Raw genomic sequence first — 18504 nt, forward strand, 5'->3', positions numbered from 1 at the left:
AATATTTCTCAGCTGGAAACAAGATGCAGTATTTATATTGATCTTGTTTGTATTCTCATATTCTCACTTATATTCTGCACATAACAGTTCTCATGAGGTGTTTCCTCGTGAGATGTGAACTGAGTGTGGAGGATATATGGATCATGGCTGCATAGCTGTATATGAGGGCGATGCTGCTTTTTAAATGTGATTTTCATTACATGCAGAGAGTCTCTTGATGTTATTTGTAAGAGTTGGTAGTTCTGTTCAGAGTACAGACACAGGCAGGTTTGTGACTAAAAGCTAAAGAATTCCTTCAGGGGAAGGTTTAACAGACTGTGATGCCTGTACGCCTGCACAAGGAGGATTATAAGGATACAGTGAGGGATCCAGACTATCCATAAGCACCTGATGGGGCAAAGATGTTCTCTGTCACCAGTGCAAGAAAGGACTGAGGTATCCCAGTGTTTGTGTTGGGAAGTTGATCAGTTGCATTATACTCCCTGCCATTCATCCCCTTGTAATAAGGTGGTTAAAAAAAGATGCACTAGAGCATCTTTGCTTGCTCTGTATTAAGAGAAGTAGGTAAGTAGGTATTCATTGGGTTTTGAGTGCAACATGAGTAGAATAATGTAGTTAGTCTATGTTAGCACTGGCACATTGGATCAGAATCCTATTTCATGTAAGTGGGTGCAGCTTCCTTGTGTGCTCAGTTAACTCTAAACGAAGATACACTGTTCCATTTTGCTCATTTTCAGCTGTAATTCTAACCTGTTTCAGACAAAATCAATTTTTCCTCTTAATTTTTTATTTTGTAATTCAAGTCCATTTCCTCCACCTTGGATGCCCTAGTAACCTATTGAACAAAATAAATGCAGCATTTCTGCCTCTTCCTAAAGATAGTGGGCCTATCATTTTAGAGTTACCTTTTCTACATGACAGGATCTTTTAGTGGGGTGTGCCACCAAAAATGATGAAAGTCTGATTTCTCTAAATGGATACTTCGCAGCTGCAGGGGAAAGTTTAATTTCTACATCATCAGCAGGTGCGTCTAAGATAGGTTTTTTAAAGGGATTGGTATAAGATGCACTGCGAATAAGCTGCCAGTTGCAGCCATCTGCTGTAGATGTGAAGATAATTGGGGACATATACAGATATATTGTAGGGAGAATTTGACCTATGTAACTCACGCCTCTTTAAAATATGTCTGCTCTGCTCAACTATTGTATTCTTCTTTAAGACAGACAGAAACAAAAGGCAACGTGTTCCTTAAAAGAAAAACAGCATATTTTGAAATCTTTTATTCTGAAAAGAATTCCAACCTTTTTTTTAACGTTTCCCAGCTAAGCATAGCTGTGGATTTGTAAAGCATAAGGAATCTTAAGAATGCATCTTAACTTTTCTTCACTGTATAATGTGCAGGAGGACTTTTGGCAAGTTCACGGTGACAGGGCTTACATTTTAATTGGACTACTTTTAGCTTTTGATTGGTTAAACTTGCAGATACTCTACTAGCCTATGTTTACTTAATACAGTTAAGGCTTTTTATAAAGAGTTTCCATTAAGATGAGAGATTGCTCTTATGCGATGTATCTGTTACTTTTGCTGTTTTAGTTATTTTCTGTATGCTTTTGTGCTTATGCATTATACCACCTTACTGTTGTTTTTGGTTTTAAATATGAGGCATCAGAATAACTATGTAAAAATCATAACAGCTCTTTAGTTTCCTAATTACCTGAAAACACTCTCTAGAAAGCTTCCATAAAATAAAATGGGAGCCACATGCTTTGTGCCAAGAAGCAGAAGTTGGCTTCAATGTCACCCTCCTGTTCTTTGTAATATTGTTGATGATGTGCCACGGAAAGAAGAACAGACTGAACATTCTCTACTTTCAAAAGCAAACGAAACAAAAGCTTCTTGGCCCACACTAGGAGCCTCGTGCAGTCAGAGACATCTGTGACAGTTGTGACAAAGGAAGGGAGAAAGAGGAAGAACAAAGGCAGTATCATAACTGGTCCCAAATACTGTAGAGTACATAAATACGTCCTCTTCATATTTCTTTACTTTTTTTCCTCCTTCCTTTCTTTGATTACAAAAGTTGAGTTTCAAACCAGAGAGAACCAAACAAAAATACAGAGGTCAGCAAAAATAAATCTGTGATTTCTATTATCTTAGACTGTGTCTTCCATTCCACCAATAAAAAGATGGGCTGTTCAAGTCAACTGCTTCTTCGATTGAAAAGTAAAACAAATGTCCAGATCTCTATTTGTATCTTCTTCTCTGACTTAGGAAGTTAGTTCCACACAGCCTTTTCACACAAAATTTTCGGCAAGACTCTCCAGAGAAAGTTCTTTTTAAGTGGGCTCTTGGGTGGGATGACCTTTTAGATTCATGATGATACAACTAAAGGATGATACCCGTCATGTTCATCTCATCAGTTAGTTTCTAAGGAGAAATACAGTTATTGGGGATGTCAGGAAACTGTTCTCCTAGAACCGGTATTTCTTATCTAACATGTGGACCCATTTTTTGCAGCACAAGGTATCCATGAAGATGAAGTGCAGCTGGTGGGGCAGAACTAGTGAATGAAATACTAGTAGTCTATGCCAGTTATTCCTTCTTTAGTTTATTTTTGGTCCACTACTTGGGAATAGTTATTAAAGTGTAGAAATTCAATACATACCTATTACATACACACCACACGTATAAGTATTCAATAGGTTGCCTAGGCTTTGATTTAGGAGTATGTGGCATGTCAGTTACCATCTGCACAGCCACTAGGGCAACAGTTTTACCTACAAAACAGCACATGGATTAGGTCTGTAAAGAGTCTTTCCAATGAAACCTGAAATCGTGTGAAAACTTTGACTTTTTTTTTACAAATTTTAATTCAGAACACATTCACTGAAAAGACCTTAAACTTTCAGGAAATATAGGTCCACCAAGGCAGGGGAGATCTGTATTTCGTGGTTTTTTGGATTGTGGACCCAATTTTCAGCAGAGCATTTTTTCCCCATGAGATTTTTCAGGATTGTTCCTGTTGAGAATGCAAAACAAAACCTGGTGTTCATGAGTTGGATAGCTTTCTAGTTAGGAAAAAAATGTGTTTAATATAGTACTATTTAATATATTACTTCAGACGGGAAGAACTTTAATTTCGGTGGTGATTCCAATGCCCTAGTCAAAGAAAGCTAAATATCCCTTCTGCCATTCTATGTCCTTCCTCCCTTCCTTTGGATAGGAGCTTCTACACCCATGGCAGCTGGGTCACCCGTTCTCAATACTCCTTTTGGGGAGGCATTTCTTTAGCTACCCTGGAGAAGTTACTTGCTTAATGAAGCTTTGCCAACCGTCTTTAACTTGTCATACTGTACACGGAAATTTTCACTGAGTTTACAAGATCCCCCTAAGCCCCAAGACATCCAGAGTTAACAACATAATTCATATATACACTCTACTCTTCAGCAGGTGCCTGTCATGGATCTGGAGGAGAACCATCAGCAGCACTCTGAGATTCCTCTAGTAATTGACAGACAGGGAAGGGAGAGAAAGCAAGAAAGGGAGTGTGCAAAAGACAGTATACAAAATGTCTTCAGCCATAGCTAAATCTGCCTGTTGAACCTGAAGGTTTGAATTAATTCACAGAACTGCAGATTTTCAAGGTCTTAGAACTTGGTTTCTTGCTGTCTCACAAGGCAGTGCCATTTTATTCTTTCATGTATTGAATCTGCATCATAAAACTGGACGGGAGATTGTTTTCGTTCCTCTTCTCTCCTTTGTTTTTAATTTCTAAATCAGAAAAACACTCTGCACTTCTAGCTTAGCTCTCACTAAAAGAAGCCTTCTCCTGAGACCTGCAGCCATTGAAGACTGTCAAAATGAAAAACAAGCGTCTCCTGAGGAAAATGTCAGATAGCTTCTAGTGTGGCATCTTGTGCCACTTAAACCTGCAGATCTTGATAACCCAAAAGAAGAAAGCAAGGGCAAGGAAGTTGGGAAGCACATGCTTAATGAAGCATTAATGAATGCTTACAAAACTCGAGTAGTTTAGCGAGACTTGGAGTTGGACTCATTTACTGTAGAGACAGAAAAGCTTGACTGGAGAGTCCTTACTCTGTGTATAACATCTGTCAGTTAGTGATTCTCCCCTTTTGTTTAACAGCTCTCTAATCATAAACCCCTTTCTGTAACTGGTTTTGGGGGATGAGATGCCTTTGTATACTTTACTCTCTTATTTGTAATTTTTTAATTCTAAAAAATGCTTCTCCTGAGTAGAGCTGCATTCTGTTATAGCCTCTCTTCTGTGGCTTTTTTCTGTGATAATACACAGAGGTTCTATAGTGAATACTCTGCATTAAAATGGGCGGCTGTCATGCAAAGAGGAGAGAAAACAAGAAAGCGTCAATCTAAATCAAGAGGAAAGATGCAAAATACCCATGACTAAGCAACAGTGAACTGATGCCTAATTAATACTGGCAAAAACATTCTTTACTGTCATTCTGTGTATTTTTTCTTTTTATTATAAATCTTGTTGGGCTCATTATGGGTAACAATTTGAGCAAAATATCATGATGGTTAAATACAGGGGGAATGTAAATGAGTGTGTTCTTCTAGTGGGAGTATCAGAGCATCATGATGGGTAAGTACAGGAGACATGTAAATCGATCTGATTTTCCACTGAGGGTACTGCAAGACAAGTGGATGAGGAATGTGGATAGAGGAAGCAAGTGCTATAGACAAGACTGTGGAAGTTTAGTAGGTTAATTATCTTTAAAAAATCTAAGACTTAAAAAAATAATGCAAAAATATTCATAATTGTTTGCATAACGAGTGAAGAAAATTGCTTTTACAGATATTTTGTGTGGGAAATAAATACATCTGGAAGCACTCAGACATGCTCTTTTTACATGGAAATCTGCTTTCTCAGGCTTTTTTGTCTCCTGAAGCCCAGTATTTCCTGCTTTGCTTTTGGAAATTCAGGTAGAGATTCTGCTGCTTGTTGCTATAGGAAGCAAAGCAAAGGCTGAGTGAAAAAAAATGGTTTGGATGCTGCAAGACTTTTCAAAATGGAACACGCAATAGAAATAAATTCCTTCAGCTTGGTAATTTAAAAGCATCATGGCAGTAAATTCTTCATGTCAGGAGCGGTTTTTCTTTTGGCTAGGAATGACTCTGACAGAGATGAATGTTAGCTTGCATGACGCTACAGTAGTTTTACTTGCATTTTAAGTGGTTTCTGGTCCCAAAGTAGTTGTTTCCCAGCTGTACAACCTCCTTTATGAAGGTGGGGCAGTGGAAGCTTCTTTTGCCAAGTTTCCTCCTTGAAGGCTTATGGCTTTGTACCCACAGAGTGATACCAAAAAGGTTCTTAAGACACAGTGATATGAAGTGAGATGAAGTGATAACAGGTTTTGTCAATTACTGAAGTGTTTCTTATGGTGCTGTAAAACCTCTATGATCTATGCTTTCTCCATGTGAAGCCTTTGAAGTGAAACAGTAGCAAACCTGACAAGGTTGGGATTTTATTTTCTTTCTTTTGGGATCTAAGTGTTCACAACTTAGGTGGGGCAGATAATGCAGACTTTCTTTGGGGTTTTCCTTTGTTTTGGTGGAGGACTGTTGTTTTGTTTAAGATCATGTGAACCTCGTCATTTCCAAAGTGGAATATTAATCCAGATTCAGTCCATCAGAAAAACTGTTTAACAAACTCTGGAGTCAGACAGTGAGCTTTCCAAACCATTGTAGAAATGTGAAAATTTTAACATCTAACCAATGGCTTTGCTTGCAAAAGTATAAAAAATATTTTCTTGCTCAATTTGATATATGTTTTTTCACCAAAACAAATGATGTGTACAGCTGCTGGTGTTTTTTTAACCATATCCATTGTTTTGATAAGCCTGTTGATGTGATTAAGAGTATTTTGAGTAGTGTTAATGAGTTTTGGATCAAGTCCTTGGAACTGAGCGACTCATTTTTCTCTCTTTACCAGGCCTTATGTATCAACTTGTATACATCTTCTGTTGCAAAAGTAAAAACTTTGAGTAACATGATCGCTAATATGGGTAATGATGTTTCATTGGTGTAGAATTTTTCTAACTCTGCACCATGAAGCTTGTTTCCTTGCATTTCAAACTGAACTATAGCAGAGAAGTAATACCCTAAAACTAGCAAAAGAACACCAACAGGAAAGTTTTCTGTGTATACTGGCATAATTTCTGAGGAAGTTCTTTAAAGCTGTAGCATTAAGGTGAAAACCCAGATTCAATTTTGACATGTGCAGACCAGAAAAGCAGAGGTGTACTTTCATGCAGTATTGCAAAATATGTCATACTTTCCAACCAGATGTCATCTGAGGCTTTAGAAAGTAAGTTTCTATGCCAGACAGACTCTTGTATTAAGGACAGAGCTATTTCTGAAATAAATTTGATGGAAGGTTTGAAAGTTTTCCTTATCCCGGAAGTGGATTGTCCTGGTCACCTCAGAATGTCATGAAAATAAAGCTTCTGGCCAAAGTTCATATGTGCAGTTAGAGGAGAAAAATTAGCCATCTGGAGGACTTGAGAAGAGCAGAAACCGTGCTCTGAATAGAAATAAATGTGACATAGAAATAGTCCCCAGCTTTCTGTGCTGATCAGACTTAGGGTCTCCCTGGAGCGCCCAGGCTGTCCTTTGGCCACAGTATAAGCATTGCAGGCAGCTGTCACAATGAAGAAGGGTCCAAGTGTAAATACACCACCATATAGGTTTAGCTTTTAGTTAAATGACTGTAAAACCTTTACCATTAAGCATGGGCTTTGCCCTGAGTCTCTAGACAGGATAAAAAGCAGGCTCTATTTATTATCGTTGTTGAGATATGACATGATTTGAAAATATCCTTTTCCAGCTGTACAGTCCTGGGTGAGGTGGTAGTTTACAAACTTCGGGCTAAACACATCTTCCTTAACTGCATGCAACATTCATCAGCCAGTTGTCACAGATTTTTGAACAGTTTAGGCTCATACTGTTTTAGCATGTGTCTTTGGTCTTGCAGATTTGAGAATCATCTTCAGGATTGGGACTTGCATCATACCAGGCACTTACTGGAATAATTGTCTGTCCATTGAATCCCTTAATGAAAAGGAATTTTACTGCAACATTCTTTGGTTGCCCCTATGGATTAGATGGTGTCATCTTGCCTTCACTACCTTTTCAGAAACACATAGTCAGGATGTTTTCATAGACACGCATGCACACATATTATTCCTGAACTTATGCCAGTCTCACAAATTAAAAGCAGGCATCTTAGCATTTAGTGAGCCTTTGAATAGCTTTTGTCTTTGAGAAGAAAAAATTAAAATTCTTGAAAGAGTGCATCAGGGATAAAATAAGATGGCAGTCTACAGCAGAGAGTGTTAATTATTGAAATGAGGAGGAGGTTAAGAGACTTAAAGCTTGTTTTAATTAACTACTCTGTCCCTAGTGTCTCTCTAAGGCTCCAAAGCATCACCTTTAAGTAGCTATGTAATTCCCAGGATGTAATTTGTGCTACAATTAACTTGTAAGTTTCAGCCTTAGTGCCTGGGCCCGTGAGGTTGTTAATAGGTGTCAGGATTCCTAGCATCATTAAGTTGCTCCCAAAGTCTTGTCAAAGCTGATTGATTTAACCAGACTGGAGCACAGCACTCTTAATGTGACAAAATCAGGCAGTAACTGTGTCTATTCATTTATAGTTAGATGGATTGTACATGATGTGTTTGTCACTTGGTCAGACAAATCTGACTCTTAGATCTTGGAATCAGTTTCCGTTGAACACAGAGTGTAGGAATATTTTTACTGTATTTTTAAATCCTGGTCTTGACTTATGCTGTGATATTCGCTCTACTCAGGCCAGTGAGTACAGCAGAGTGTGTTCTCTGTAAGAATGAATACTACTTCTTTCAACATTTTAAACAACATTGTCTATATCTCTTTCAATATAAAGCAAGTATTTTATATCAAATGTAGTTTGTATGACTTTGCAAGTGTTTGGAGATGGTCATCTGTTAATTGCCCTGGGTTTGCTGAGAGGGAGAAAAAACGTAGAAGCAAAGGTGCACAAAGCTCATCAGGTCATAACCCACAACTAAATATAAATAATTTGTTTGCAGATTATGACCTAAACAAAGCCTTTCAACGGATGTTTACCCAAAAGGCAATATAGATGTTCCTTTCACTACCTTCTGTCCATTTGGCTACCACTGTCATAGGAGAGGAAAGATACTAGCGAGAAGGGATAAGATGGCTTTTCTCTTGCCTCTCATGGTCAGTCCTGTCCGTCTGACTCCTCTGTGCTCTCTGTGGAAAATTGGCTGGCAGGTTCCTTGGGTCATTCCACAATCACTTCCAGGGAAGAAGCCCTATCCCTCTGTCCTCTGCAGCTATGCTCCTCGCTTCCACCCGCTGTGCACACTCTCTGTTTCCTCAGCCACAGGGGTCCAAAAGTTCTTCAAACTCAGGTACCACTCCAGCAAAGGCAGTGGGCAGCAAGAAGAGTATGCTGGAGAAGGCACCATGATGAAAAGGGGGCAAAAGCCCACTCAACTTGGAGAAGAATTAGGGCAAGTAGGTTGCAGACATTTTGTGACAAGGGTAAGTCTCTGCCAGGTACTCAAGAGCCAAAGTGGATGGGAGCAGTTTGGTCTGCTGTCTTGTAAGGAGCCTTATTTTCTTCTGTCACTCTAATACTGTAGATGGCCCAGCCTTCTCACCCAGAAATAGTCTTGACTGCATGATGGAGTGTGACCAGGTCCCTTAAGAATGATAAAGCAGCAACACAGATCAGTTTCATCAAACAGGAAATTGGTTTCTCCTGGTTTTGTTGGTGTTTTGATGAAAATAGAAATCAGGACTCTGCAGAGAAATGGGAACCTCTTCAGGCCAAAACCCCAGGGTTTAATTTGTTACCATGCAAAACAAAGCCAGACCAGCAACCCACACTTCCAATGCAGATGTTTTAGTAGGGCTGACATCTGAAGGTAGTTTGAGGAGCTGAATTTTTTCTCTCTAGTCTGAAATCTATTAAATATGAAGTGTTTTCCTCCACAAGAATGGGAAGAGTGAATGGATCTTTTGGGGGGTGGGGGGGTGGGAGAGGTGGAGTTGCAAAAGATTGATTACAAAATTGTGTATAATATAGTTAATCATATAGTCTAATTGTAGTCATGTTATTTAGTTATAGTTTGGACCTGACAGGTTTGAAACAAAATCCAATAAAACAAAGCATTGAGTTGCAGTTTTTCATTAGTGTAAAGCATAGGGGAATGCCGAAATCTCCATCTGTGTAGGTGTGTGTAGCTGTGCTGATTTTATGCAGAGCTGCACCCTATTGTGACTACCTAAGATCTGGCTCCTTCTCCTGGCCGTCAGGCAAATCTGCTGGGTTTTTTCTTCCATGAGAGTAAAAGAAACATTCTGAGGATAGCTAAAAAAATAAGTGGATTTTTGGCCCAAAATGTTCAAACAAAGGGTGTTCCCTTGTAAATGCTGTAGTAAATACCCGTGCAAAGTTTCCGTCTCCTCATGATGTGTAGTTTGTTTCTCAAACGAGAATGCCAGAAGATAAAGTACAAGAACTTTCCTGCATTGTGACTACTAATGCTGCATGGGTTTTTTCACAGATTATTGGTATTAATTCCAGCCTGTTTGCTGGCTAGGACTTTGCAGAATAGTTCAGAGTATAACATTCCTATCACTATTGTCAGGCTTCCCTTCAGCTTCAGTTTTTATGGTTTTATGACAGAAAAGTGGCTGCTACATTCTGACTGTGTTCCCCTAGAAAAACTCTTTATCTGGAAATACACATAGGTGGTGTTAAAAACCGTATAGAGGCAGGAAACATCAGTGTTCTGGTGGAACACAGAAACACCTACATCTACTCAAGCTGGGAATACTCTAAGTCACATTAATTTAAAGGCATATATTTATATTCTGAGTTTAATGTCTGGGTAAAAACGCCTGGAGCTTTGGAGGAAAAAGTTGGCCTGTTACTGTGTTTTCTCTTTCTGCCCCTCATTTCACACTTTGTCCATATGCTGCCGTCAGAGCAACCCATGAAACCTATGTAATGTTGGGAACAACAGTCTGTTAAAGCCTGCTGCTGCTTTAGCATCATAGGAGACAAGCCCAGTGGGTCTCACAGCAGCAACTGTGTGCATGCTCACTCTGTGGAGTCCAGGCCAGTGTAGAGGTGCTCTAGTACCTTTAAATGCAGCAGCTAACTAGTTTAATAACCTTCTGCATCTTTTTTACCTCTGGCACAGAAGTGCCATAGGTCTCAAGACAGAGGGTATGGAAGAGGGGTTTGCCTGCAGGAATATGAAGTGCTGCAAAAGTTACTCTTTCAAGTAACTCACTTCACAGGACTAGGTTTTTCTGAGTACAGGAAGGAGAGTGGGAGGCTGAGTAGCCTTATTCTGAGGAATATTTCTGGTGTCAATACAGAAAGTAACGAATGCTTGCCAAACCTCATGCTTGTACACCAGAAGAACTATGTGTAGTTAAGCTGGTGTTTCTTTTGGACTTCCATTATTATCTGTCTCACAGAGGCATTAGTTTGTATGCCTAAATAGAGTCTGGTTCTCCAGCCCTATTTACGTTGTCAACTTGGCAAAGAATATCACCTGAAATGCAAATATTTTCTTTCCCTCTTTTCAGAGTCTAAGCCTTTGCTTCAACATAGTGAAGATCAAAATATGCAGTGACCTGCAAATCACTTCAATTTTTATGTCATTGTGAATTGTAGACAAGTAAAAGACATATAGAAGTTTTGTTCTCCTCTATATCTGAATGGAAATTCAAAATACAGTGCCTTACAAAGTAGAACACCATTTTTAAAACACAGCACTTTTCTGAGCACCCATATTCTTCCCAGCTGGCCAAAAACACTTCACAAAACTGCCCCAATGGAAGTGCAGTGATGGTGGCTAGGTCATGGCATAGGAGTACACAAAGGCAAGGACACTTGGTCTTCATTAGTGACATCGGTTCAGCAATGGGAGTAGCTATGCTGTATTCATGTATAGCTTTTTCAGGTGAAACAGTAACCTACCTCGTGCCCACAGTCCAAACCCATAAGAAGTAATGTGATCACAAAAAATTGGACTGAGGAGGAGGCTCAGGCACTGAGGCACCCTCTGCCAGTATCTCTTCAATGCAACAGTAGCTGAGGGTTACCTTCACTCCTACCTTTTCCACTACTTAGCCATGATACTCCTTTTTGGTACTCATCCACGATAATGGCTTTCTTAGCCTAGGTGCCAGGGGAGTTAGGCCTAGAAGCAGTATTAAGCTATACTGTGGCCCCAAGAGCACAGTTTGCATGGCCCTCAGTTCCAGTTGACCAATTAGGTCTCATGCTCTGCCAGCCTCCAGAATTCTGCTGTCTTCACTCTCCTGATAGCTCTTCACCAGCCCCAGAAGTTCTTCAGCAGCTGCCAGCACACATCCACTATGTAACAGGCAAGAAGGTGACTTATACCCTGAGAACGTGTGGGAAGCTCCTTACTGTCTTCTTGTTCCCCCACTTCTTTTTAACTACTTATCCCTCAAGATGCAGGTGATGGATTACAGCTGTTACTTCTCTGGTTTTTTGCCTCAGGGCTGAAGCGCAGACAAGTATTAAAGGTAACATGTTCAAGGTCTGTGAAAGTGACACTTCACAAAGTTTTCTGTAATGTCTTGAATTTCACTCCCAGTGATGTTAGAGATTGATGTATTCTCGCTACTTTTAAGGTCATTTTGGGAGGCTTCCTGTGTTGAAATAGAAAGTGCAGTGCCTCATACATTGCTACGTCAGAGAGGTAGTTTATAATCTGTCACTTGCATTCCTCACTGGTTCACAGTCTGCAAGAGTGCAAGAAATTAGCCAAGAACTTGGCTCCAACTCAGGAAAAACTGGGATATTTTTAGCCAGCATTAATTATTTGTGAACCTAACTAATTGGAATAAAATGCTGTTTAGGAATAGATTTTCTAGCTAAAAATCAGTGGTTTAATAATCATAAATCTTAGGTCCATTAAACAGTTACCTGGGGTTTTTTTTGTTTTGTTGCAAGTTGCAGTTAAGTATGTTCCCCCCTTCTTATTCTCTGTCTCTGCAGGTGTAGGTGGCCTTGTTTATGATAAAAGAGCTCAGAAAGCAGGCATGCATTTAGAGAAGGTAGGACTGGAAGTGTGGCAGACCTTTTTCTTCCCAAAACATACAAAGGATCTCACTGCCCTTTAGTAAGAGAACAAGTGATTCTGCTTCTTCAAGGTGGAAGAAATACTCTTGAAGCTGAGAAGAGGATGGAGAAGTGGGACACAGAGCACAGTTTCACTCTGATGTACTGTGAGGCTGAGCACCTGACAGTTCTTGAAAGAATATTGCTCTGCTGTTTCCCACCTCCCTTTCTGGCAGCAGCAGCAGGCTATTTCATTCTAGTTTAAACAACTGCACTTCGGTAAAGCCTTTGGATGTTACAGGTTGCTACTTTAACACATTTGGTCAATACTGATAGCAAGAAGGGGCCTTAGAAACACATGACTCACTAGCCAGGGATTCCTGCTTTATGGGAGAACTCCTACATTGCAGGAAGTTAGGTCTTTGCAGAGTGGCTAAGGGATGGAGACCAGGTTAGTGCTGTCTAGTGTGGGGTGAAAAGGTGTTGTTCAGAAGTGTTTTAATGGAGGTTCTTCAGAGAAGGAGGCTTTGTTAGACTGAGGACCAAGGCTGTGTATTTGGTTGTGGTACTGCAACATAATCTTTTTTATCTTTAAACTTTTTCACCATAGCTTTTTGCGGTAGTGAAGTTCACTTTGTTGGCAGGCACAAGACTTAGTACTTAAAACACATTCGTTCAGTTTAAATCTGAGGTGACCCTTTTGCTTGGAGCTGACATTGCTTCAGCAACAGTCAGATCCGTCCTTAATGACTTCCTTTATGCCTTGCAGACAAATGAGAGGGGAGAAGGACAAGGGAAAACGGGTGAAATTAAGTGAGCAGCAGTCACTTCTCCAAATGTTTCTTGAGGAAGCAGCAGTTAATAGTGAGCGTAGTGATCTAGCTGTTTTCTCAGTGACCTTGCTTTTGATAAACAAGACTCTATTTTGATCTACATATCTAGAATGCAGGACATCCTGTCAGTTTCTGTAAGAATTTTGCATGAAGAATGGAGAATGAGATTTATGGCATTTTTCACAGTAAATCACGGGTACCAGTAGTGATTCCAGGAATTAAGTAGAAACTATAACATGGAGATTACAGCAGTTTGCTGAACTCTACACAGGGATAGCTGGGCTAGTTTCACAATATGTAAAAAAACAGTTGGCAAAACCACCACTTTTTATTGTCTGATTACTGGCCTGAGCCATTGCATGTGCTTCAGCTCTCTTAAGTTAACTAAAAACTGTCTTACTCTCACCCTTGGCTGCAAAGTAAATAAAAATGGAAATATTGACATATGTTCTCCATCTGCACAATCATGTGCTATATCTTCAGTGCTCAGAAATGTTACTTAATAGGAGTATCATCACTGTTGTTGAGAAGTATATTTAATGATAAAAATAAGGGATGTGGAAAAGAGGCCAAGTTTGGCACCTAATGCAGTAGTGACAGTTTATTGAGGTCTGGCAGAAATAGCTTCACTTTCCTGTTTATAATAGCTTTTACTTGCTGCATTCCCCATCTGTGATTCAGCAACTGGAACTTCTCGGATGTGTAGAGAAATGAGGCAGAAATACGTATCCTTGTTTTTCTTCATGATCATATGCACCAACAGCTGCTGGGAGTGGGTGTTGGAGGCCACAGCAGAAAGGGAGCGTTACACATTAGACAAGTATAATTCAGGACCATACGGGGTTCTGTTAATATTTTGCCAGAGCGGATTCATCATTTTTGCCTGAATGAGAAGGAGAAAATCTGAGGATGTGGAGTCTCTGACTCCTCCTGGGTTCCTCATACAACTTGCTGCTCTCAGGAAAGCCAGTTTGATCGTTCAGTTTGATCAGAGAATCAGTTTTAGTTACACTCTTTAAGTGCCAAGAACCATTGAACACAAAACTGTGTTCAGGTTGCTGAGTAGGTGAACACAAATGGATCTTGAACCACCAGGCATGTCTTCACTGCAAAAACCTATCAGTGCTGTGAAGCTTGAGGTGCATGCTTTGTTGACTTCAAAACCCCAATCCCTTATTTTTGTTGAAATTTGAGGAATCCCAAGAGAAGGTGATCTGTTGAGTTAGCCCTGTAACATGAGACTCTTGCTCCCTGCTTCTGGAAGAAAGTGTAAGCTGTGCTGAGCAAGTGCTGGCTGAGTTGTGGTGATTTGCGTGTCCTAGGAGTCACAGGCAGTGGAGTAGATTCTCACTTCTGTCCAGCTTCCTCTGGGGATAGCTTTTCAGGAGACATTAAGGAACCAGGATTTTTCCCCAGCACCAGCTCAGACTTCTCTCTTTCCAAGTAGTCCCGCTTCCCAGTTTTAGGTAAAGGAGGGCGGTTTCGTGCTGTCCAGTGTGTGCTTCTAGCTCACACATAAGTTAACCAAGCAGCACATTGTGCAGCCCAGATGGAGCTTTTTTACTCTTCTGGTGTATTTAACTGCCATCACTTAGATATGGTCAGTAGCTGCTTGTTAGTCCATCCTTTTAGGGAGGTGATGGATTGGTGGATTTTTTTGGTACAATGAGTAGTGAAAAAGTATGGAATGACTTTGCTCCCCGCATCTGATTTGAATACTCCTCTGCAAATGTGTCCTTTTCTTGGCCCTCTCTTTTCCTTCTTGACCCAGAACCCTTTCTATTAGCTGAAAGGAAGAGTAGAGTTATTTGATACATGGGACAGTGGTTGGACCAGGCCTAGAGAAAATTGGGATTCCAGTGCCTTCAGACAAGGCAGATACTAGACCTCTGAAACATGTACTTGCTCATCTCCGTGTAGCACAAGTGAAACAAAATGTTGGGGTCGTTTTTAGTGGAATTTGCTTTACTTCAGCCTGTTTGTATTTTTCACAGTTTTGTAAAAGCAAAAATATAACTTCACAGCAAGATATTAAAATGGCAACTAAGTGCTCTTAGGACAGGATAGTGATGTTCCTTTTCAGTGTTTATATATTTCAAGAGCAGGAAGCTATCCAGAGATCCAAGCCACTTAGAACAGTACTATTTAGAGTAGCATGTGCTATCACATCAACAGTAATCAAGGTTTACTGAAGAATGTGTGTCTGTGATTATGGTGAAGACCATGTCCAGAGAAGCCTAATATATGGTACTTCTGCTCTGAGCAAGGCATTTTCAGAACTGATTTTATTTCCCCCTTTAAGTACAAGTCTGATCGTGTGCGAAATTTTGGACACAAAACCTTCACTTGCACGTAAATAAATTCATAAATAATGTCTATTTGCATAGCAAACTTTACACAACCATTTAAGTTAATTTCCCAGAATGACCTTTTTGTAGTTTCAGAATTTGTTGTACATTTTTACCATGATATGTCTTAGAAATATGCAGGGGCACGAGGACATAAATCAGTATCCAAGCTCTAAAAATCAAAAGTGCTGGCATGAGCTGATACCCGTAGCTAATAGGCATGTTTATGTCCGCTTTGGAGATGCTCTCCGAATATATCACCAAGGCTAGATTTGATGGCTATGCAAATAGCAAACATGTAAACTGTCTAAAATGCCACTGAAATTTAAACCAAAAGAGCTCGATTTCAATACATGAATGCCATTTCTGTGTATACAAATTGCATAAGTTTTCAGAATGTATCCTGTGAACTTGTAGATTGAATGAAGCGTGGGTAGTCTTCTTGCTAAGTTCCAATACAGTACATGGAATCAGGATTTTCTTTATTCCTGAGTAAGCCACATGCTTTGAGGCAAAGAGAGTATCTACCCTCTGTAAAAGTGTATATAGTAGTCTTTACTTTCATGATTGTAAAACATTTAAAATACTTTTAAAAGCTCTGTGTCCTTGCAGTGCACACGTATGGTTCAGGTATGAATCTGTTTAAGGCACTCATCATGTTTTTAACATATAATAGTTGGTCTACTTTTTAAAAAACTTTTTGAAACTGGGCATAAATGGATTTTCTGTATATTCTTACTACTGCTGCTGTTACCGAGGAGGATATTTTGCAGTCAGAATTATTGCTTGCAGTAATCCTATCTAAATGTGCTGGCCCCAAGCCTGCCCAGGGATTGTCAGCTCAGCTGTGGCTCACGGCCAGACCTCCTTGTGGAAAAAGGTCCTTGTAGGCATCCCAACTTTTACAAGCTGCGATAGCTCTTGAGCTTATATTCTTCAGCAGTCAGATTGTTGCTCACACTGTGTATTCTTGGGGTACTGAGATGGGATGTTCACCCAAGGGACTGCCTCTCCTTCCAGGCAACTTTCCCATTCTTCTGCCCCATGGGAGAGGATCCAAGACTCTCATTTTTGTCCTGAACAAGTTATTTCTGCTGAAAGTTTGTTATGAATGTTTGAAGTTCTTAAAGATCTAGAGCTGGATCATCTCAAAGCATCACTCCAAATGCTGCAGCCTACTTGGTAGTGCAATATTGCAGTCCTGATGTCTGCAAACTCAGTAAAAAGGTCTGAGTGAATCCCTCCCTATGAATCATGTGTAGAAGTAGCTAAACTTCTGACTTGTTTCAGCCTGCTCTACCCAGCAAGAGAAGATTTGTAAATCTAATAAAGAGATGGAGCAAAATACATCAAATAGGAACAGCGAAGACAGCTAGCTTGTTAAATTGCTAATCATGTTGCTGTGAGAAGGATGCTTAAGGAATACTGACAAAGAGCAGATGGATGAGCAGGTTCAATGCTGTCTGAAATTAATGCAGAGCACATGCTGGGGATAACAGGAGATATTAAAGCATTGGAGAACATGTTGAGACTTAGCAGAAATCCTTCCCAGATCTCCACACTTAAAGGCAAGCTCAAGGTTTTCTTTTACAGTCTTTTTACAAGTCATACATGTCAAATGTTTAAATAAAGCCACTTCCTTGCATATTTCCTGTAATCCTCGAATGCTCCTGGCTCATGTTTTTTTATGGCACCATTCATGGTGCAAACTGCAGAAAGGTGGATTATAGTATCTGCCAAATGTTTAGATTTTTTTTCTCCTTAGCTTTCAAAAATCATTTCATGGGCACAAAGTGCCTATTCTGACAAACCTACCATATAAGAGATTTAAAAAAAACTTACCTTCCCAGATAACTTAAATGTGACAACAAAAGCTGTAACTTTTGGAGCCAGTCTCTACAGTAGAGACCCAGGGTGTGGAAAGTCTTTGAGAAGAAGACTTAAAGATCTTCATTTGTAGGTCCAGTGAGGTACATTTCAGAGGCTGGGGTAGTCTGTTTTGTTGCTGGCCCAAGCCAAGCATTTTTTGGCTTGTAAATACCAACAGAGAAATCATGGTTCATCATTTGGTTTAGTAGAATAGACTTGAAAATTACAGAATCTTAGTCCACATTGTTGCCCCATGTTTGCAGAATACAATAGCTACAGCAACAGCCGAGAGATATCACTTAGAAATATATGGAGAGGGCAGGGGACTGGACACTTTCATGCAATCATGGCTTCCATCAGTATGCCTCCCACAATATTCATGTTCTTCCTTTGCAGAGGCCGATCACAAATGAACTGTGCAGCAGAAGCAGAATGGTTTTTGGAGGGAGGGATGGGTAGCACTGCATACTAGTACTGCAAGACATCCCAAACTCTTCCTCTGCTGCAACAGTAAGTGGGAAAGTGTCAGGAAGTCTCTGGCTGCTTGGTGTGGAACAAGGACCTCAATTTCCTCTTTGACACCATGCATTATCCTTGTACATTTTATTTGGCAGGACATTGTCACAGGGAATACATAACAGCCTCCTGTTCCTAATGCTTCTTCTGGCCCTTAGGCAAATCTGATCATGTAGTACCTTGTCATGATGAGATGCAGAAATCAGGGTAGAAAGACATAGCACATGATAAGGTACTGTAACTTCTTTGTAATTCCTTCCTCATGAAATTTTTTACTTCTATTTAGTAAAATAAGCTTTATACTCAGGCCCTGTTGTGGTTTAACCTGGCAGGCAGCTAAACACCACGCAGCTGTTTGCTCGCTCCCCCCAGTGGGATGGGGGAGAGAATTAAAAAAAAAACCAAACCAAAAATGTAAAACTTGTGGGTTGAGATAAAGACAATTTAATAGGACAGAAAAGAAAAAGAAAATAATGATAGTGGTAAAACAATGCACAATGCAGTTGTTCCCCACCCACTGACAAACACCCAGCCAGTTCCTGAGCAGCGGACCTCCGGCCAGCTTTTCCCCTCTGCATGTGCTGAGCATGACACCATACGGTGTGGAATATGCCTTGGGTCAGATGGGTTCCGCTGTCCCAGCCGTGTCCCCTCCAAACAACTTGTGTACGCCCAGCCCCCTCACTGGTGGGGTGGGTGAGGAGCAGCAAAGGCCTTGACTCTTTGTAAGCACTGCTCAGCAGTAACAAAAACACCCCTGTATTATCAACATTATTCTCAT

General features: G+C 40.2%; 1 protein-coding gene across 1 annotated transcript in view; it reads left to right on the forward strand.

Moving 5' to 3' along the window:
- Positions 1-18504, forward strand: part of SVEP1 (sushi, von Willebrand factor type A, EGF and pentraxin domain containing 1) — a 131095-nt gene that overhangs the window by 20861 nt on the left and 91730 nt on the right. The window lies entirely within an intron of this gene.

Source organism: Phalacrocorax carbo, chromosome Z (genome assembly GCF_963921805.1).
Source record: "Phalacrocorax carbo chromosome Z, bPhaCar2.1, whole genome shotgun sequence".
In the NCBI taxonomy this organism is placed as follows: domain Eukaryota; kingdom Metazoa; phylum Chordata; class Aves; order Suliformes; family Phalacrocoracidae; genus Phalacrocorax; species Phalacrocorax carbo.